Below are 23,779 nucleotides of genomic sequence, written 5' to 3'. Positions count from 1 at the left end.
CACCGGGAACTATGTCTTCGTCGGTAACGCTGTCGTTTGAGCAACAAAAAGAATTAGCTCTTCTCCAAATGGAACACCGTAAAATGGAGTTTCAGATGGAAATTGAGAAAAGAAAACTGGAACAGGAGACTGTGTTTGCACAGCAGGTTGTAGAGAAAAGAAAATTAGACCTAGAACAACAGCGTCTTGACCTTATGAAAGAGGGTAATGGAAAGATGTGGCATGGAGGGGATCTACATGATGTGGTCGAGAGTGGGTCGCCTTCTAATTTTAATGTGGCAGCAAATTTGCGGTTGATGCCTTCGTTTGATGAGGAAGATGTAGATACTTTTTTTGTGTTATTCGAACGGGTTGCGGACAAACAGAAATGGCCTGAAACAGAACGCACGTTGATGTTACAATGTGTTCTGATGGGTAAGGCGCAAAGAGCTTATTCTGCTTTGAGCTGGTCGGACAGTCAGAACTATGAGAAGGTTAAAAATGCGGTTCTTAAAGCATATGAAATGGTTCCAGAGGCATATCGCCAAAAATTTCGTGGTTTGAGGAAACGTTCTGTTCAAACGCACGTGGATGTGGCCCGTGAATTAGAATGGTGTTTTACACGTTGGTGTAATGCATCTGCGGTGGAGTCGTATGAGGAGCTGGTTGATTTGCTTGTGTTGGAACAGTTTAAGAACACGCTGCCAATTCAAATGGCTGTGTATATTGCAGAGCGTAAGGTGTCTACAGCGGCGGAGGCAGCTGTTTTAGCAGATGAATATGAGTTGATACATAGATCCTGCTTTGATGTTGGTCACTTGGAAAATGAGTGCACTGGGAAGCTCTCACCGTAGAATCAGACTTCAAATATGGCTACATCCGCACGTTATGTGAATACGAGATTGGTTGGTAAACCTGATTTGGTTCTAATTTGTAACTATTGTCTCGGTCATGGTCACTGGAAAAAGGATTGTCCGGTACTTAAAGCAAAAGATCGAAACCGTTATAGTGTGTACAAACCGTCGGCATTGGCTGCTGTAGTCCCCATGTTCGGTGGTTTAGTTCCCTCTTGCGTTATGCCAGAGGTTGAAGAGAGTAACAAATCTGGTTCTTCAAATGTTGAGTTTTTACCTTTTGTTTCTGATGGTTTTGTATCTCTCCCGCAGGGTGAGAGAATTCCGGTGAAAATTTTACGAGACACTGGCGCTTCGGTGTCGTTTATTCTGGGATCGGTATTGCCTTTCTCGAATGAGACATTTACTGGTGATTCATTGTTGATTCGTGGAATAGGTATGACTAAAATGTCTGTGCCTTTACATAGGGTTGTTTTGTATTCCCATCTAATTCAAGGTGAAGTTGAATTGGGTGTAAGACCAGCTCTTCCAGTACAAGGAATTTCAGTGATTCTGGGCAACAATCTGGCTGGGGGGCGGGTTTGGAGTGATGTGTCCATGCCTTTGATCGTGTCATCGAAACCTTTTTCTACTGGGAATAGTGATGAGGGTGTGCAGAGTTTATCTGATGTTTTTCCAGCATGTGCGGTTACGCGTGCGGCTAGCCAAGCAGCTGCAGCTACAAAGAGTGCGGAACCGTCTAGGGCAGATGAAGGCATCGTGTGGCCACCTACTCTTCTCTCTGTGTCTCCGGGTGAGTTGATAAAGGAACAAAAAGCAGATTCCACTCTGGATGTTTTTTTTTTCACAGGTAATGACCGACGACAGTGCTGCTCAGGGGTATTTTGTGCGTGGGGGAATTTTGGTAAGAAAATGGACCCCTCAAGCCAGGGCGTTCCTGGAGGAATCTGTGGTCCAAGTAGTAGTTCCAACGCTGTTTCGGTCGATGGTGCTAAAACTTGCTCATGATGATTTATCTGGACATCTTGGAGTGAAGAAGACGTATAACCGGGTTATGCGTAATTTTTTTTGGCCTTGCCTAAAACGTGATGTGGCCAAGTATATACGATCGAGTCATACGTGCCAGGTGATGGGTAAGCCTAACCAAAATCCAAAGCCGATTCCTTTGCGGCCGATTCCCGCTGTGTGTGAACCGTTTAATCACCTCATAATGGATTGTGTTGGACCGTTGCCCCGTTCTAAATCTGGCAGTGAATATTTGCTGACCATTATGTGTCAGGTTACGCGGTATCCTGCTGCTTTCGTCTTGAGGTCGATCACGGCAAAATCTGTGATTAAAGCACTGTCTCAGTTTATGTCGGTTTTTGGAATACCTAAAATCATACAATCGGATCAGGGTACTAATTTTACTTCCAGTGTGTTTGAGGAAGTTTTACGTCAACTCAATAGTAAACATAATATATCAACGTCTTATCATCCGCAAAGTCAGGGAGCGTTAGAACGTTTTCATCAGTCACTTAAGTCCTTATTACGTGCGTACTGCACGGAGTTGGATCGAGACTGGGAGGAAGGATTACCCTGGCTTATGTTAGCGGCAAGAGAAGTGACTCAGGAGAGCACTGGGTTTAGCCCTAATGAACTCGTTTTTGGGCATACCGTTCGTGGGCCGTTAGCGGTTCTGCGAGATGGGTGGGTGCCTTCTGAGCCACCGAAAAAGTTGACAGAATTTGTGGATGGTTTTAAAAGGCGACTTTTTGAAGCGGTGAAATTGGCGAAGGTGAACCTGGAACAGGCACAAGCAAAAATGAAACGGTTGTATGATCGTAGGACGGAACCTCGTACCTTTTGTGTGGGTGATCAGGTTTTGGCCTTGTTACCTGTGGTTTCATCTCCGTTTAAGGCTAGGTTTGCTGGTCCTTATGTCATTTTACGACGAGAATCTGATGAAAATTATGTCATCAGTACTCCAGAGAGAAGAACTAAAACTCGGTTATGTCATGTGAATTTGCTAAAGTCTTATTATGTGCGGGAAGGACGGGCATCGCATGAAACAGAGTTGGTTGCTTTGTCCATAGATCAGAGCTCATCAATGGATGAGTTGCCTTTGATCGATTATGAGGAGGCCGTTGAACCTGAAGACTGTGTTCTGTGTCCTCGGTTAAGTAACTCGGAAACGTTGAAAGATTTGTCTGCATTCCTGGAACATCTTCCTACTGAAAGGCGTTTGGTGTTGATGAAGTTAATTCAGGAATATCCGTCCTTGTTTTCTGATGTCCCTTCACAGACGCATGTAGTTCAGCATGATATTGATGTAGGTGATTCCTCTCCGATACGTCAGCGCTTTTATAGAGTACCGTGGGAGAAACGGAAACAACTGGAGTTGGAGGTTGAGTATTTGATTGGGAATAATCTAGCTGTTCCATCACTCTCAAGTTGGTCGTCTCCGTGTCTGTTAGTAAAGAAAAAGGATGGGACATCGAGATTCTGTACAGATTATAGAAAATTAAATGCAATTACGAAGCCAGATTCGTTTCCGCTCCCACGGATAGAAGATTGCGTGGATCGGGTGGGTACTGCGAAATATATTAGCAAGTTTGACTTGTTAAAAGGATATTGGCAGGTCCCGTTGACCGAACGTGCTCGTGAAATCGCTTCTTTTATTACTCCAGATGGGGCATATTCCTATAATGTTATGAGTTTCGGACTACGAAATGCTCCGGCCACATTTCAACGTCTAATGAATCAGGTGGTAGCTGGGCTTGAGGGGTGTGCGGTTTACTTGGACGACTTAGTCGTGTATAGTGATTCATGGGAGGAACATTTATGCCGAATTCAGGCTTTGTTCAATCGGTTGAAAGAGGCTCGGCTCACTGTAAACCTAGCGAAGTGTGAGTTCGCTCAGGCCACGGTGACATATCTGGGTAAGGTTGTTGGTCATGGCGTTGTTCGACCAGTAGATGCAAAAATTGAGGCCATCAATAAGTATCCTCCACCCTGTACGAAGCGTGAGTTGATGCGTTTCTTAGGGATGGTGGGGTACTATAGAAATTTTTGCAGAAATTTTTCGGCGATTGTTGCTCCGTTGACTGATCTGTTGAAGGCGTCACGTACGTTTGTTTGGAGTTCAACCTGTCAAGATGTTTTTGAGAATGTTAAAGCGCTTCTTACTAGTGCTCCGGTCCTTGCCGCACCGCAGTGGGATAGACCGTTTAAAATGCATGTAGATGCTAGTAAAGTAGGGGCCGGAGCGGTCCTTTTACAAGATGATGATGAGGGAGTTGGACGCCCAGTATGTTTCTTCTCGAGAAAATTCTTGTCATATCAACTGAATTATTCAGTTATTGAAAAAGAGGCATTGGCGTTGGTTTGGGCACTTTAGCATTTTGACGTTTATGTGGGGGGGGGGTGGTACGTCAGTTGTGATTTATTGTGATCATAATCCCCTTACGTTTTTGACGACCCTTCAGAATCCTAATCAGAGGTTGATGCGCTGGTCATTATTCCTACAACCTTAGAATTTGGAGATCCGCCATATAAAGGGAACTGAAAATGTTTTAGCGGACGCACTGTCCCGGGCACCTGCGTTTTGAGAGGTAATGTATTGCCCTGTCTTTATTGTGGTTATTATTGTGGTTTCAGGTCGGGAAATAGTGATGGTACGGCAGTGAAGGAGACCTTGATATCCTTGGATACATGGGATTCCTGTGGGGTTTACCCTATGATTACCGAAGTTTTTTATGGGGGAAGGTGTGATGTCCCTGTCAGTCCTTCTGTCTGTGTATGTGTGTTGCCGCTGTATTGTCTGCAGGTGACGGGCTGATTGTGGCGTGATTGGAAGCACCGGTGCGCAGGCTCTTCGGCCCTTACAAAAGCTGTCGTGTACTTGCGGGTGAGGCGGCTTCTGCTCTGACTCGGCATGGCGGTTCCGGAGATGTCGCGTCGATACTGAGAGCTGTGAATGGCCGTAGTCCGGCTTAATTCAAAGAATTATGTACAATAAAGTGCCGTTGTCATTAATGTAACCGCATTCGTTCTCTCCTTATTTGTGGTGATTCTTTGGAATCGCAACAGCCTTCCAAAACATGCAAGCTGCCCATACCGTATGCACTTATGCACCCCCATTCCATCAGAGATGCTGGCTTTTGAACTGAACGCTGATAACACGATGGAAGGTCTCCCTCTTCTTTTGCCCAGAGGACACGGCGTCTGTGATTTCCAACAAGAATGTCAAATTTGGACTCGTCGGACCATAGAATACTTTTCCACTTTGAAATAGTCCATTTTAAATGAGCCTTGGCCCACAGGACACGACGGCGCTTCTGGACCATGTTCACATATGGCTTCCTTTTTGCATGTTAGAGCTTTAGTTGGCATGTGCAGATGGCACGGCGGATTGTGTTTACCGACAGTGGTTTCTGGAAGTGTTCCTGGGCCCATTTAGTAATGTCATTCACACAATCATTCACACGATGAGTGATGCAGTGTCGTCTGAGGGCCCGAAGACCACGGGCATCCAATAAAGGTCTTCGTCCTTGTCCCTTACGCACAGAGATTTCTCCAGTTTCTCTGAATCTTTTGATGATGATGTGCACTGTAGATGATGAGATCTGCAAAGCCTTTGCAATGTGACGTTGAGGAACATTGTTTTTAAAGTGTTCCACAATCTTTTTACGCACTCTTTCACAGATTGGAGAGCCTCTGCCCATCTTTACTTCTGAGAGACTCTACCTCTCTAAGACATCACTTTTATAGCTAATCATGTTACAGACCTGATATAAATGAACTTAATTAGTTGCTAGATGTTCTCCCACCTGAATCCTTTCTAAATTTCTTGCTTTTTCAACCATTTGTTGCCCCCGTCCCAACTATTTTGAGACCTGTAGCAGGCATCAAATTTGAAATGAGCTCATTTAGTGGATAAAAGTAGCCTGACTTCGTCATACTCATATTCTAGTCAGATTGTGAGTCTGATACTGCTTCATAGGGCTTTGATTATGAGGCGTGTCTTAACCGAACCAGGAAAAAAAAAACTCTGCACTCAATTGGATAGACCTACAACCAATGAGAGCAACGCAGTAAGTTAACTACTTTGCATAGCACAGTTGTCAACTACAGAACTCAAATGCACGCACGCTGGAAGAAGTAAAATAACGAGTGTTGCTTCTTTTACTTGGCCCTCTATGAGTGCGACCAAAGGAGAAACCACAACGACCACAGGGTTTTCATTGCGTCCCATCTTCTTAGTTACCATCGGAGCCAGCTGATAAATTATACTTTTGCCGAATCCCATAGGAAGGACGGCAAACTCATCTTTCCGATCAACAAATGCCTTGATTGCAGTTCTATGTTCGTCTTTTAAAATGAATGCGCTGTCGATTTCTTTTACAACAGACGCGATAGCGGAATCTCTACATCTCAGTTCTCCAGCGGCAGTCATCTGTGAGGGAAACCAGTTCAACCCAAGCGCTCTTTGATAACGTGAGGATTACGTCCCTGCAGATCATCTGTCCATCATCGTATAAAGCCCGCCCTGGCAATTTGATTGGCCCGACGATTTCTGAACCGATCATAATTACTCCTCAATGGAGCAAGTCCAGACCGAACTTCCCGATCAAAAAATGTTGTGGGCGGGGTTCGGGCTGGCACCCAGGCTAGGATAAAAGTGTAAAATTTCTCAGTTTAAACATTTGTTATGTTATCTATGTTCTATTGTGAATAAAATATTGGCTCATGTGATTTGAAAGTCTTATAGTTTTCATTTTATTCAAATTTACAAAACGTCCCAACTTTTCCGGAATTCGGGTTGTAGATGAAGGTGTAAAGAAGTCACACTTTTACTTGTCCAGAGCAAAATGTTACTGTCTTCCTGATTTTATTATTTTTCCTCTTTTGGGTTATGTGACAATGTTTTGAAATTCTACTGCCTTATCCCATTATCATTCTTCTATTTCTTTATTTTATTTATTCATTCCTCAAAATATACTTACCTGTTCTAACGCAGTTTCAGTGTGTCTTTGATTCTTATTTCTTATGTCCTTAGTAATAACTCAATGGCGCTGCCTTGCGGTGGCGACATACAGCAGTAGCCGTGTGCGTTCGTATCTGTCGTATGTTTTTTTGTATCTTGTCTATCACATCTGTGGGAATATAAGAGTATTCCAATATTTAGGAATTAACATGGATTTGTTCAACTCGTTGCTTATGAGCATGCTTACTCTTGGGACTGTTGTGAACCATCGTCAAACCAATTCGTCTCATAAACTGCAGTACAGCCGGGATATCCTCATCCAATGCAATGGTTCAGCCCCGCAGATTTTTTTGCGATGAAATTCCACCAGAGATGCGCAGGTGCGTGTCTGCTAGCCTCGATCGACAGACGGAGAGGGGGGTGAGGATCCACGAGCGAGGCAGTGGAGCATACAGAAGACGGCGTGGGCCTGTCGCCGAATCGTGGGTGTCAGCAGCGGGTCGGGTGAGAAAGCGTGGCCGGAGGGGAGGAGTGCGACGGAGGCTATGCAGAGCTGGATTGCGCCGCCTGCCACTTCCTTCGATCATCCTTGGAAACATGCGATCATTAAGGAACAAAGTGGACGAATTGCAGGCAAATGTTAAATTCATACCGGAGTTTAAGAATGCTTGCGTCATAGCTTTGACTGAGACTTGGTTAAAAGAACATGACTTGGGCCAGGATCTTGAAATCGATGGCTTTGGCCAGCCTATTAGGTTAGATAGAGCTGACTGGCAAAACACAAGGAGGGGGCGTGTGTTTATACGTCAACTCTCGCTGGTGCAAAACCATCATAGTAATTGAATCTATCTGTAGCCCACATATCGAACTTTTATCTACCTCACTGCGTCCCTTTTATCTACCACGAGAAATTCCTCAGATTTTTATTACACTGGTCTATATCAACCCAAGAGCCAATTTGACAGATGCGGCAACTGAAATCACCAAACTTGTTCACCGTTTACAAAATATTTCTCCCGATGCTCCGCATTTTGTACTTGGTGATTTTAACATGTGTAGTCTTAAGAAACATCTTGGGTACTTTTATCAATATGTAAGCTGTCCTACCAGACATGGAAAAACTCTAGATCTGTGCTATGGTACAGTTAAAGATGCCTATAAATCTTATGCAATGTCACCCCTGGGGTCTGCTGACCATAGCTGTGTCTTTTTGGCCCCGATCTATCAATCAGCCCTGAAGAGAGGCAAAGTTGAGCGTAAAGAGGTCTCTGTGTGGACAGATGGTGCCATTAAAGAACTGAATGGATGTTTTTATAGTACCAATTGGGATGTTTTCAAGGACTCATGCACTGATCTGGATGAATTGACCTTCACTGTGACAAGTTACATTACATTTTGTGAGCAAATGATTATTCCCACAAAGACGATTACATTATACCCCAATAATAAACCCTGGGTGAGTAGATCACTTAAACACGCTCTTAATAAGAAAAAAATAGCTTTTCAACAGAATGATATACAAAAAAAAAAAGAGACTCAGAGGTTGGTGAAGAATGAAAAAAAACTGGCCAAAAGCCAGTTTAAGGACAAGGTGGAAGATCAGCTAAAGAACGGCAATGCTTACTGTGCTTGGAGAAGGATTAAGTCTTTGGTGGGAATGAGTGATAAGAAAAAAAAAAGGGTAGCTACATCTGACAAACCTGCCTCTGATTTAGTGGAGGAGCTGAATCAGTTTTATTCAAGATTTGACTCCCATGATTTTAATGATGATCTGGCTGAATTCAGAATTGAGGCTGAGGGAAGTCAGATTTTGATTGATGAGACAGATGTCTGGAAGACTCTTGAGCAGACGAGTATAAGGAAGAGCCAGGGGTATGACTGTATCAGCGGCCGATTGCTTAAAAATTGTGCTCCGTTTCTAACCAGTATTTTTACATTTATTTTTCAACTCTCACTATCAGAAAGGAAAGTCCCAGGGATGTGGAAAGAATCAGTAGTGGTTCCAGTGGCAAAAGTCCCCTCTCCAAAGGTGCTGAATGACTATCGTCCTGTGGCTCTGACATCTTTGGTGATGAAGGGTTTTGAGCGTATTGTGAGGAGGAGTCTGCTTTGTATGACTCAGAGCATGATTGATCCATTGCAGTTTGCATATCTACCAAGTAAGGGGGTTGAGGATGCCACAGCAACACTGCTGGACTTTGTTACTGGACATTTAGAGGGCAAGAAGACACATGCACGCTTGTGTTTTGTTGATTTTTCATCTGCGTTCAACTGTATGCAGCCCCATATTCTTGCTCAGAGACTATTGAAATTTCCTAATATTGACCCTGGTACAATATGCTGGCTGGTTGATTTCCTAACTATGAGGTCACAGAGGACCCGGGTAAATAACACTTTATCTAAGGCCCTCATACACTCAAAAAAATTAACTAGGAAGGTTGTGCACTTTACATAATATATTTATATTTAGTTTACTTATAATAATTGTGTTTTTTGACTTGAAATGTTTTTTTCTAGTAAGGTCCACGTAATTATGTCTCAACTTAACAGTACAAAATCCTAATGCGTTGCCTAAACACAAACCATTTATGTTAAGTGAAAAATTCTTGCATCCAGAGGGTGGCAGTATAGTGCGAGCCAACTGCCATTTTGCCCGAACTTAATTTGATTGTGTTCAATCTGCTTAAATATATGTAACATTTAAGTTTACTTAATCCACTTGTGTTGGATTACATGATTGATTTGTGTTGCATTAACTAAAACTGGGCGGTGCTTGTTAGTACCCAGCATGCTTTGCATATGGTTGAATTAAGAGAGAATAAATGTTAAAATTAAGTGTTATTTTATGTTTTTTTGAGAAAATGACAAAAGGGGAAGACTTGATAGTGTGTAATTGTGTTTAATCTTCAATTACATTTGAATTATTAGCACCATTTAAATTACAGTGGGTTACCATTGTGGAGAAGAGTGGAGCATTTTGTTTGGCTGTGGACTGATTAATTATTTCAACTGTTTGGTTGACTGAGCATGTTAATCTTAGCATTTAAGATGCTAATATGTGCTACTGCTAGCAAATACCTAGCTATAGTCTAACAATTTAATTATGTGTTACTAAAATAAATGAAATATTAATGAATGAATGAATGAATATAAAAAATACCCGAATCATGTCATGAAGCCTTTAAAAAACCACTTTGAGACTACTTTAATAGGGTTGCTTAAAATGACTTAATTCCATGATGTTGAAGTTACATGAACAAATTATGTTGAAGTTAAATGAACAAATTATGTTGAAGTTACATAACAAATTATGTTTGTTTAACATAACCTAGTTATGTGGAACCTGTTGACGAAATAAAATTAATTAAAGCTGTAAGACTGGGAAACTGGTTGAAGCTGGAAATGAACATTTGGCCTTGTAAGAACTGGTTGGAGACACTGTCTTGACCACATGGTCTATTGAAACAAAGGAACTTGCTGAAATAGCATTCGACCTCCCCCTCACGCAGTCTCACCTGATTTACATTTCACCCAGTAACAGCTAAAACTCACATAAGAATATATATATATATGGTTTAATGTGAATGATTATCATTGAGTATTGTGTTTAGTATCATTTTAAAGGTCTCAGGGTGGCTGTACGAGTGTCTCATTCCAAAAGAAGTAAAACAAAAGGTAATAAGGTTATTAAGAATATAGAAATATCCTTCACACAGAAGGGTTTGTCTCGGAGTTAACACCTTCTGGCCTTTTGTTTGAATGCAAATTACAACTAAGCAAATGGTTACCTACCAGTACATTTCCACCAGAGCCGATCCTGGCATCCCTGGGGCCCTAAGCAAAAATCTGTTAAGGGGCCCTCCTACCTGACCCATGAGCCATGTAAACCATTTGCCATTGCCACACAGTCACACCTGACACCCCAGTTCTCCCACTACAATCCTCCCTCGTTTAGTTAGTACTAATGAAAATGTAATTCCTGATATCAGAAATAGACATATTTTATATTAATATCAATAATTCACATTTTAAATAGTACAAATTTAATTATTGATATCAAAAATGCATCCTGTGAATTAATAAAAGCTAAAATGGCTTGCCATTGCATGTCACTGTGTTTTAAATGATAAAAGCAATAATTGATACTTGATGGTTATTATTTACTGATTGATGTGCATCCATATTGACCAGTATGTCCAGCCAATCAACATTTTAAATGCAATAGTCAATATCAATAGATTGCTTTCCATCTTGCTTTATTGCAGGGTTGTAACTATTCTGATTTGGAGACTTGATAATCATCGTCTTGTTTTAAAGTGAGCGCCTAATGAAGAGTGCCATAACGCCCATATTGTACTGGTAACTGGTCCCCATAGATTTTTTTTTTTCTGGAAAGTGCGCGTTTCATTTCGTGCACGCGCATATGAACTCATGTTAACGCGCGACGCGGTTATCTTTTCCGAGCTGCAGTTTATAAACAAAAACCGTTGCCCTTTGTATTATCAAACGTAATATCATGAAAGTGCGTATCTATAGCCTACCACGAATTTAATTTATCGTGCTATTTATACGCCAAAAATGTTTTTTGCGTGCATATGCTACGCACTGTAAATCTCTTGGGTAGGATTAGGGGTGTGGAGTGCGTGCATATTACACGCCAAAAAGTGCGTATCATATGCACGCAAAAACTATTTTTGGCGTATAAATGGCACGAGAAATTAAATTCGTGGTATAAATACGCGCTTTCATGAGATCGGGCTGGAGACAGACAGATAGAGAGAGATGCACATCAACTTAACTTTACTGTTCTGTTCTGTGCTGACATCAAACTTGGAGAGGAGAGAACACAAGTTTACCTGATCGCTGTTCCCGCAATTCACTCACATGGTGTTTTTCTCTCAGTTTCTCTTTTCGTGACCAGAAGGATAGTTCCGCTTAATTATCTCATCGATGTTGTAAACTTTGATTGACGCGCTTTGACGCGAGGGGGAGGCGGGGCCTTGAGTAATTTGCGGGGCCCTACGCAGCTTGCGTAGTGTGCGTATAGGGAGGATCGGCTCTGATTTCCACTGTGAATACAGGTTTACATATGAAATGAGGTCTGGCTATTTAATGGAAGGCAGCAAGGGATCGTGGCTCTTTCTGTATCTCAGATAGCCCGTGAATGCTGAGTCGCCGAGACTCAGCATTCATGTATTTCATGTCGGGTAAAAGATTTTCCTCTTTGTTCTAGAACATTTGATGATTTGCATTGATTATCTTTCAGTTGATTATGGAATTATTATAATACATTTACCTGACATAATAAATTGTTATATTTGATTATTCTAACAGACTTTGACTTTATTTTCATTGGAGTTAAAACGAATAGTCAAACATTAACGTATACTTAATGATGCACAGATATCATAGAAAAACACTTTCATTCTATGGAGTCAGATGAAACGAGTTAATACATTAGATAAAAAGTATTACATTTAATTATAAATCCCTCTGCCATTGGAAGAGACGGAACGCGCGTTGAGACCTTCACCGCTAATTTGAATGCCGGCATTGGATCGAATTAGCAGGCCTTACAAAGCCAACATATCATTTTTTTGAGTGTAGGTTCAACAGGGTCACCTCAAGGGTGTGTTTTGTCACCACTTTTATTTGTGCTCTACACCAATGACTGTCGGAGTACGGTTGAATCAAGGCATATCATTAAGTATGCTGATGATTCTGTGATAATTAGTCTTCTGCAGGATCACGAGGAGGGCCATGGACCAGTGTTGGACAATTTTGTCTCATGGTGCAAGGACTCATATCTCCAACTCAATGTTTCTAAAACCAAAGATATGTGTATTGACTTTAGCCATAATCCTCCAACCACAGCTTCAACTTTGATTAATGGTATAGAGTTAGATGTGGTAAGACAATAAAAGTATTTGGGCACCATTTTAGATGATAAATTGAACTTCGATACCAATACAGACTATATATGCAAAAAAGCTAATCAGAGACTTTTCTTTTTAAGAAAGTTGAATGGGTTTAACGTTGATAGAACCCTTCTGAAAGCTTTTTATTCATCTTTTGTTGAGTCAATTTTAACCTTTGCTATGATCTGCTGGTTTGGCAATTTGAGTGTAATTAACAAAAACAGATTGGGAAAAACTGTAAGCATATGTCGAAAGATAATTGGTACTGATCTGAACAGCATTGAGCATATGTACAAGGCCAAACCTACACAGAGGGCAATGGCCATTTTAGCTAACATTACTCACCCACTACACTTTGAGTTCTGCCTCCTACCATCAGGAAGGAGGTATACCTACCGAAAACGCGCCAGATCCAACAGATATTTAAAATCATTTGTACCATTAGCTGTTGGGTTTCTCAAAAACCTATAGGTATATGTTCTTTTTTATCTATTTTATTATCTCATGTTTTAATCTGTTTGTGTGTGAATGTGTATATGTTGGCTATCAGCTGTGAACTAAATTGCCCCTAGGGGACATTAAAGATATTTCAATTCAATTCAATTCTTTCCCCTTGTTGTTAGCACGGTCTCTTGAGCGAGTCTAGTCTTCTGATCGCTGGTCCAAATCTTAGAGCGGTGCACCTTCTTCATGCTCATCTGCATATTTCGTTGTTCGAGAGTGAGGGTTGTGTTCTAGCCACGACGCGTGTTACATTTTGTTAAACTGTGCTGTTTAGTGTCATTTTATATAATTGAATTGAATTATAGTGTTTTCCTGATGTGTTTGTATTGTGTGATTGGAAATGATCGCCTGCACTTGAACTGGACACAAGTACAAGTACAGTATGTGTGACCGCTGTTTAAATGTCATCTGAACAATGGAAAATCCTGTATTGTGTAAATCTCTCTTTCTTTCTCGTGTTTATCAGAGCTGCTTCCACAGTCACTGTTCAAAGAGCTCAGCAACTGCTACTGAACAAGAACAAAAGGGTTTATAAATGTCATGGTGCCTATGTTTGCAGTTCTAGTGTGCCAAACTCCTCAAACTCCTGAAACACGACCTCAGTAAGAGACAATAATTGTGTGCCTTCGGCTCTGAGCGGAACATCTTCAGACTCCGTTTTCTTTAACTTTGCATTAGCCAAGTAAAAGTTTAGCCTATATAAACTGCATTTCAAATGCATGCTAGTCATGCAGACAGACACACTGCTGACACACAAACTGAAAAAAACACACTTCCAGTAACTCATGCAGAACCTGTTTGTCCACCAACAGATCAAACCACATTGTTGCACAGAAGTAAATAAATGAAAAGTATAGATGAGGGCCTATTTTGCATATGTTTTGCACTTGAAAAATACCTTTTTTGACTACATTAGGCCTACAGTCCAGGCTCGCAGCTTATTTTCACTTTAACTAGTGACAGACAGCAATATAGTGTCAGATACGGTCCACATCTGGTACACATGGGCTGAATCCGAAATATCCTCAAATAGGGCATTATTTAAGGGTACAGCCATTTTTAGTGGTGTCCGAATCCATAGTGGACGTTATCGAGTGCACTCATTCAATCCCACAATGGACTGCAATAACGTGTGTACACTTTAAAATGTGATTTTGACTGCAGCCATCAGTTTCCTTGTGACTGTCATTTATCTCCATATTTTCCTCCAGATGGCGCCATTTATCAGTTCACTCAATATCATTAACATTGATTTTTTTTTTTTTTTTTTTACAGTGAAGTAGAAAGGCGTAATTATTGGTCTAAATATAAGTTATTAGTAGAATCTCTTGTAATAATGACTGTCCTTACAGCTTCAGGTATGTGGTGGTGTTGCTTTATGCTGCTGTTTGTGTGGCTGCTATTGTGACTGGAGGTGTAACTGGATTTAAGTAGGCCTAAACTGTTGGGAATTATGTTAACAAGTATAGAGAGTATATATAAAAAGAGAGAGCTGAATAAAGCTAACATCATTGTGAGTGATAAGAGGCATCCCTTATCTTATGCTTTTGAATTAGGCCTACTGTCATCTGACCGACGGTACTGTGTTCCCAGATGCATGAAAAACAGGTCCAAACTACCTTTTATCCCCCAAGAAATTACATTTTTAAATTCTTCTCGTGTTTATTGATGGTCAGGTGGTCTGGCTATACTAAATTAGGTTTATTTGCTTTAAATTATTAATTAGTATTGTTTGTATATCAACTGTGATTGTTAAAATGTCTGCACTGTAAAAACGAACAAGTTCATTCAACTTAAAATAATTTGTAACCTGGCTGCCTTAAAATGTTGTGTTAAGTAAGCTAAAAAACTTCAGTTGTTTGTACATATATTGGAGTTCTTTAAACCTAGAATTATTTGTTGGGGTAACAAAGGTGAAGCTGACAAAATAGTCTGATCAACTTTAATTAAAGTTTAATGAATTAGTTTTTTAGTTACTCCAACAAGACATTAAAAGTTGTGTAAACCTAAATCCCAGTTAAGACAACATAAAATTAGTGACACCAACAAACTTGTCTGCTATCTTGAGTTGTTTAAACTAAGCATCTTGTTGAGTCAATTTATAATTATTAGTTGTGCAAACAATATAAAAATTGGCTAAAGTATTAATTTAGTTGAATTAACTTATTTTTTTAAGGCAGCCAGGTTACTTTTTCAAGAATAGTTCATTTTAGTTGGAATGTTAAGTTCATTCAACAGACTGAACTACGCAATTTGCCCACACAACTTAAGTTTCTGTTTTCTAAAGTACTACATTAGAAAACAGTTTTATTATAAAGTGTTTTAATTATTCTTATTTGTTTTGATTATTTTAATTTCTTCTATGTAAAGCACTTTGAATTACCATCGTGTATGAAATGTGCTATATAAATAAACTTGCCTTGCTTTACATAAAAATGATTCATTGGCATAGAAGAACATGCAGAATGTTATTTTATTTTATTTCAAAGTAGACAAAATCCTTCTTTGTATTAATGTACTGCATGTTAAAACACCTTACCATTAAAACACATAGCTAAACGTTGACATTTCATATTAACCTTTCTGTTAACATGGACATTTATCTAAAAAAAAAAATGTATGCAAACTCTGCTACATAAAACTGTAAATATAGAATTAAAATCTTACAGCCTTGAAGTTGTGAAATAAAAAAAAAGCTTATACTGGCTTAAAAGTGCTGTAGTTAATTGCAAGCTGAAAATGGGCATTTCATAACATGTTACATGAACATTTATCTAAAAAAAATAATGCAAACGAGCTCTAGTACACAAAAGTAAATATAGAAAAATATAAATATAAAAATCTGCCTTGAACTTGGGAAATATAAAACCATACTGTCTTAAAAGTGCTGTAGTTAAATTGCACAAACATTTTGATAGCAGGTTATCTCTGAGCAGATTAACTGAACACAATATCATTCTACTAACATTTTTAGAACCTCTGCATTAAACTTTCGTCTGTAACTTATACAGGCCTATCCCATATAATACTTATATGGAAAGGGTGGTGTGATGCAGTCTTTAGTGAACACTGCTGCTATTAACTTGGCCAACTTGCCACTACACTTTGCCTTGAAGCAACTTGTTGCGGAGTCCATGAACTTTCACAGAACAATTGCCACTGCCGATGCCCATGAAAACTTTTTGTACCATCTCGAATGTGTACTTCAGTCCCTTGGGATAGTCTATGTCAAGACAGTAAAGAGGACCCATAAGTGAGGAAAAGGCATTTGCAACATCTCCTAGCTCACGTATGATGATGTTCTCTTCCAGCACAGCTGCAATATCGACTATCTCCTTTGCCAGTAGTGCTTGCCTGCTTCTGCCTTCCTTAGTAACAATGAGAAGGCCAACGTCAACTTCTTTTGTAGCCTCTTTTTCGGGAACTGGTAATCTAAAGAACATAATGAAGTATTTAGTAACTAAGCATGTACTGTTACAATATATTTGAAAGGGTTACTTCACTCAAAAAATAAAATTCAGTCATTAATTCCTCACCCTCATTTCATTCCAAACCCCTAAGACCTTCGTCATCTTTGGAACACAAATTAAGATACTATGCATAACGACGCAACGTTATTGCCACTTTTAAGGCCCAGAAAGGCAGTGAAGACGACGTTAAAATAGTCCATGTGACTCCAGTGGTTCAACCTTACAGGGATAGTTCACTTTGAAATTAATTTTTGGTATGTTTTAGCTTACCTCAAGGGCATCCAAGATGTAGGTGTCTTTGTTTCCACAGAAGTTTCAATTTTGATATTTTTAGGTCAAAGCGTTCTTGTCTGTCAGTCATATAATGCAGGTCTATGGTCACCACCTCAAAGAGCATGCACAGAGAAGTCCAAATTAAACATGATTTAATGACTCGTAAATGTAAGTACACATTGATGGCCTAAGACACGAAACGAGCGGTTTGTGTGAGAAAACGAACAGTATTTATATCATTTTTACCTCTTGTAACCACAGCACGTCCAAGTGATCTGAGGGCGCGGGCGCTTCGGTCTGCGCAAGCGCCGAAAGTGATCTAAAAAAATTCAACGTTGTCTGTTGATATATCGAAATCGTCTTCCATTGCGATTTCATGTATATCTAAATAGGTTTATGGTGCGTTCACGTGCTATGGAAAATATGATATTTTCCACTTGTGAACTGGTATTTACCAGTGTGTTGCGTTCAAGTGCTTTTGTTGTCGTAATGTGGTAAAAAGATGGAGATCCAGACCTGTTATTTAGCTAAAACTATTTTAGATTGCTTAAGTCATTGCTACAGCAAGAAAATTATTTATCAAAACTCAAACGGTAAATAATGCTGTATATTTTCTAGATCATGAATAGTACATATTTTTACCATTCACGACTCTCGCACTCGCGTTGCTCTCCGCCACAAAAGGTCAAAGGTTATTATCCACAAAAGGTTATTATCTCATCTCGGCAACTCGTGAATCAAAATATTCTACGAGTTGCCCAGTGGAAAATACCACATGAGGGGGTGTTCATGTGTATTTTCCACGTCGGCTTTTGGTATTTACCATAATTACCATAGCACGTGAACGCACCATTAGATCTTCACAGTGAAAGGTAACACTTCCGAAATCTCTGTGTAAACAATGAGTGACGTACACGCGCGAGAGATCACTTCCAGACCGAAGCGCCCGCGCCCTCAGATCACTTGGACGTGGCTGTGTTTACAAGAGGTAAAAACGATATAAATACTGTTCGTTTTCTCACACAAACAGCTCGTTTCGTGTCTTAGGCCATCAATGTGTACTTACATTTACGAGTCATTAAATCATGTTTAATTTGGACTTCTCTGTGCATGCTCTTTGAGGTGGTGACCATAGACCTGCATTATATGACTGACAGACAAGATATATCCTAAAAATATCCGAAAAATGTTACCTAAAAATATCAAAATTGAAACTACTGTGGAAACAAAGACACCTACATCTTGAATGCCCTTGAGGTAAGCTAAAACATACCAAAAATTAATTTCAAAGTTAACTATCCCTTTAATGTTATGAAGCATCATGAGAATTTTTATGATCAATATATATTATATGGTGTAAATACACTGAAAAATATATGAAAAAACACGTGAAAATATTGAATAATACATAAGAAATTGCGGCTTTTCATTTATTAAAAAATGTATTTACAATATATATACACTGTAAAATGTAATTAGTTGAGTGTACTTAGATAACGTGGAAACCGATTGCCTTAAATGTTACAATATATTAACGCAATATATTATTTCATATATTTCTCAGTATATTTACACCATATAATAACACCAAATTTTTATTTTTGGGTGAACTATACTTTTAATAAATGTTTTTTACTGTGACAACAGTTAGGCTACCCATGTCATATCAACTCACGCACCTCACAGACACGGATGAAACTGTTGGGATCCTCCTTTAGGTAATATGGAAGTCCGAGCAAAGCAGCTGCTCTTCTCTTCTGGTTTGAAGTCTCGACACACAACAAAAACAAGAACGTTAGACAAACTGTGACAACTGTAGGACTAAGCATGCCGCTGATGTGTCACTTACCATCACTTTGTGATGGTTTTATTAATTCAATTTTTTTGTTCCCACTTTTTTGTGCTAACTGAAAAAGCCAACTACTACTGCTTGCATCCTGAAAAAAATGGAATGTGTGGTGCCCAAAAGTTTTTGATTTTTCTAACACAGAATTCCATGCATTTCATACACATTATCACTGTTGTCTAGTTACATTTTCCGGAAAATGTTTCAACAAATGTTTTTTAAGAGCAACTTGTGTCTTAAAGGAGCACAAACAGTCATTGTAAATGCAAGGTAAGGGGCAAGATCTATTAAAGTGTCCGTGTTTTAGCTTGTAATGCCTTATAATGCTGCGTTGGTTGGCAGAAGAAAATGTGCAGTACTTACCAGTTCATATGACTCACAGGACAGGTTGCTCTGTAGTCTCAGTGCAGCCACCAGCTCTGAAGAAAAAGACAGTCAGTCAAAGTCATACTAACTTCTAAATACTTTTGAGGTTGTGAAGGGCTTTCAGTAATGCAATATTGTAGTAATATGTAATATTGATTTTTACAACAGTTCAACAAACAAAACATTATAGTTGCATACTACACTATCAATTACACTATATTGTCCGTTTTTACCTTTTCAGCTGTTCAGAAAGACGAATTCCTTCGTCATACGCAGTTTAAGTAAAAAGTGCCAGAAAAAAAAAGAAAAAAAAAGTGCGCGGTTAGCATGACAACTAAACGGTTGGCCATCAGCATTATACATAAAATAACGTTTTTAGCCTCTTTCCAGAGTTCAAGTATATAGGCCTACTTTATTTTATACATTTTTATAAAAGCTATTTATTATTGTGAAGTGTAAGACTCACTTCAAAAAAACAAATTCCTTCTTCAGGTCGCAGTTTAAGTAAAAAGTGCCAGAGCAAAAAAAACAAAAAAAAAACAGTGCGCCTGGTGGAGGCGCGCGCGCTGCATTTCACGTCACTATACTGTCAAAAAGATATAGTATAAAGAGCAAATTCAACAATATTGTGTCTGACGTTTCATTGCACATTTTAAATAGCAAATGCTGCGATCATCAGAGCATAAATAACTTGTGATGGTGCTGAAATTACGGGCATGCCACGTCGAAGTTACGTTGTCAGTTATTATATCCAAGGCATGAAATTACCAAAAGAAAAAGTAGGCCCACGAATACATTAACGTATGCAACCGTCACGTTACGTTGTGTGTTAGCTAGGATAAAAGTATAAAAAAAAATGTAATACATTTAGCAAGATACCCTATGGCTTTTCTGAGGTAAATTTAACATTACTGTTGGATGTTTTATTGATATCTAAGGTTTGAAACAGCACTAAACGAGACAACTTACGTATTCTATATTTTATTCTATATTCGTTCCCTACGACATATTCATTCATTGCCTCGTTTTAATTAAATTGTGATCACACATTAAAAAAATAATTCCCTCGTGCTGCATTATAATTCCTTCACTCGTATTTATTAAAAATGAGGGAAGTTCAGGGAACGTAGTATAACGTGGCCACAATTTAATAAAACGAGGGAACAAATTAATAAGTTAAGTGAATGAATTCTTAATTCGACGACAAGACTTAACTAACGTTATAGAGGGAACGAATTCGTAAAACAAAGGACAAATTCGTGGCCACTGACAACCCTGTGTAATATGTATCTAGTTTACACAATTAATTTAACAAACATTTTCATACAAACAAGAAAGATAGAAGTTCAAGCTTACCTCAGGAACTCTTGATCCAAAATGGAGGTTTCTCGTAGGTTGCACGCGTTGTAAGCCGTTGCTCTGCGGGGTTTCCCTACTATTCATGCAGGGGCCGCTCATACAACTAAGAAATCTATGTTGCCTGAACTACTCTGATTCAACGAAGTAGTTGGGCACAGGTAAACTTGATATCTTAAGTACACTCAACATTTTAGTTGAACTGACTTATGAAAATGAGTTGAGGAAGCAAAAGCCTCGAATCCTTTTTTACAGTGTGTATGAGTATGCTGCAAACTTACTTTATCTACGAAGATAAATAAACTGACTACTGAAACAGATCAGATTCTCTCATAACAGCTCAAATGTGTGTTTGTTTGCACCTAAATTATTTTCGTTTGCTATCACTGTAAAAAAATGATCGTGATTTTAACGGTAAGACGCTGTAAAAATGCTACAGTGAAAAACTGTTAATTGGTTAACAGAAAGTTTTCTTACTATATACGGTAAATAACTGTGATATATATAATGGTACATTTAATTTAATTTTACTGTAAAATACCGTTAAATTTACAGTTTTTGGAAGTGAAAAAGAACAAGTCATTGTATAATTTACAGTGAAAAAATGTAAATTGACATTCCCACAATTCCCTGCGTGATACTTCACATTTGATGTATTTTGTTTTTAAATAACTGTTTCTTCATAATTGTCTTAGTTTTTTTCTAATCAGTTATGTACAATAGGGTTTTATGTTACATTTAATGTTGTTAAATTAATGCTTATTGCATTTTTTAAATTTCAACAAGTTACCATGATGGTGTTTAATGTTTGTGTGAATGACACTGTGCAGCTTCTGTATGTTAGTATTAACTTTCTTGTGGAAGAGCTGCTTATGATGAGCTTTGGTTGACCATATGACTCTCATCACTGCTGTGATTGTTGGCTGTCATTGTATTACAATGGGAAAAAAAAACAGATATTAATACTTCAAAAGGTCAGTATATTAACATTATATCAGATAATGAAACACGGTTTATTGCTGTAAAATTATATACGGTTAAAAGTTGTAAAACCTAAAACGTTGCTACCGTATTTTTAACAGGAAAACTCTGGTAACCACAGCTGCCAGGGTTTTCCTGTAAATTTAACGTTTTTTTTTTTACAGTGATAGCCTAAGTGAACTAACATTGAGTCATGATTTTACTGATCATTATGTGTGATACAAATTAAATACATATAGGCTATTTTTTTTAAAAAGCAGAGTATTTGCTCTGTCCACAATCCCATTTGAATTTGAACTTACTTTGTGACTGTACAAAGTACATTCTGCATAGTATGAATATGCTAAGTTTGGATGTACTACATCCACCATGTTGTCATTATCATGTGACCTACCAGTGTCAGTTGCGTCGCCTCCATTCACTCCCGTGGCCTCATGGGATAGTAAAGTGTCGAACACATCAGAATCTCGCTGGAAGTTTTAGGTCATCCAAGTACTTTTCGCCTACTGTTTTTCAAATACTATCACTGTGTCCCAGAGGCTGCATTTGAAGGCCGGTTGTGTCACCGCAGCGCAACGAAGGCTGTCCCAATTCGAAGACTCATCCAATTGCATCCTACTTTTCCCGTAAAATAAAGAATACAACAGATGGATCCTTCGTGGCCTTGTCTACCCCAGAATTCATTGCGCACCAGTGACGGCAGTTTTTTTTTTTTTTTTGGAGAAATTGCCAAATTACACTTTTAAATGTAAGTATTGGGTTTGAACTTACTTTAATATCTAATGATACAAATGAAAAAAAAAACAAATGAAAAAAAAACTTTAAAGCAGTTAACATATTTTGCAATTATTTATAGTTTATACTCTTTATACAGAAATGGACCACGGTGAACATATTTAGACAGTTTGTGAACCCTGTTTTGTTTTCAGACAGTTTAATATAACTTTTAATAAAGTCATCTGTCACTCATCAACGGCAGCTGTCACAGTTGCTAGGCGATAAGAACAATCCTCTGTAGCCTACAAAAGGCCCGCTATGAGTCGAACATGTATAGTTAATGTGGGAACATTACTTATTACGTCCAGTAGGTGGCGGCCTGCCCTTACTCAAGTTCATTGCAAGTATTGCATCAGCCGTAACTCAGACTATTTTATGAGGAATGGGATAGAAACTTCGGTCAGGTGTGGACTGTTAGTGCTTGAGTATTGAGAATTTACCCTGTTCTAATTATTCCTGAGTGGTTTTAGTTGGTGTGCCTCAATGACGATATAACTACACACACATACACAGAAAACTACAAAATTGCAAATTGTTTATATTGCAACCAAAGGAAGAAAACCTTTTATGCCATACCGTGCTGTTTGCTGTTTCTATATTCCAACTATTGAAGTAAACCCATATCAACCTGATTCTGTCTTCCTGAGTCGTGACTGACATCCTGTAGCGAATGCAACATATTACCACCCGATTGAGTAGCAACTAACCCTTCCTAACAGCTACCGTCCCATTTATCAACGCTTGGTTTGACCTTTGTGACCTTAATGCAACCTCTGAATTGGGACACAGCTTATGCATTTGACATACTACTCTGTTGTTGCATACTGTTTTTCCCATACTATATAATAGGGAATTATTTGTTTTTGGATGAAATGAATGAGAAGTGCCGGAAACTGAACAATTGTCCATGACTTCTCTTATAAAACTGAATTTTTTCCCCAGTGTAAACTCTAAAAATAGATAAATTCAAAACTACTGTTTGATGGCAAACATTAAAGATTAGCCTATAGAATGTTGATTTATTAAATGATCAGCTGGTTTTCCACAAAAGTGGTTTATTTAGCATAGTGAAGCCTCTCCTCTATTGACATCCATTACATAAAACAGCCTCTCCTCTCCTTCCCTACATAATGCAGTGTGACACTTTTTTTTTTACCTTGGAGGCTTGCCTCAAAGTGACTTTGTGATCACTGAGCAGAAAGCCAAATTCGTGTAGTAGTGACGTCACTCCAATCTAAAAAAGGGGCCCAATTACTGTTAAACCAGCCCTGCTCTGCATGAAACAAGAAGAACAAAGAAAAACAATGCGTGATAGGGAGAAAACAAAAAAGTGCAATCATAAAATGTCAGAGAAAGCAAAAAAATAATTGTAGCAAAATATAATTATTCTCTTTTTTTTTACTTTTTTTTTCTTTCTCATGTGTCTTTAGTTTTACGATTTACGCATATTTATGTTTAATTCTGCGATCACCATACATTTAAAGTTA

This window comes from Rhinichthys klamathensis, unplaced genomic scaffold (assembly GCF_029890125.1).
Source record: "Rhinichthys klamathensis goyatoka isolate OS25496 unplaced genomic scaffold, OSU_Roscu_1.1 h1tg000103l_1, whole genome shotgun sequence".
Taxonomy (NCBI): Eukaryota; Metazoa; Chordata; class Actinopteri; order Cypriniformes; family Leuciscidae; genus Rhinichthys; species Rhinichthys klamathensis.
This window is presented reverse-complemented; position numbering follows the sequence as displayed.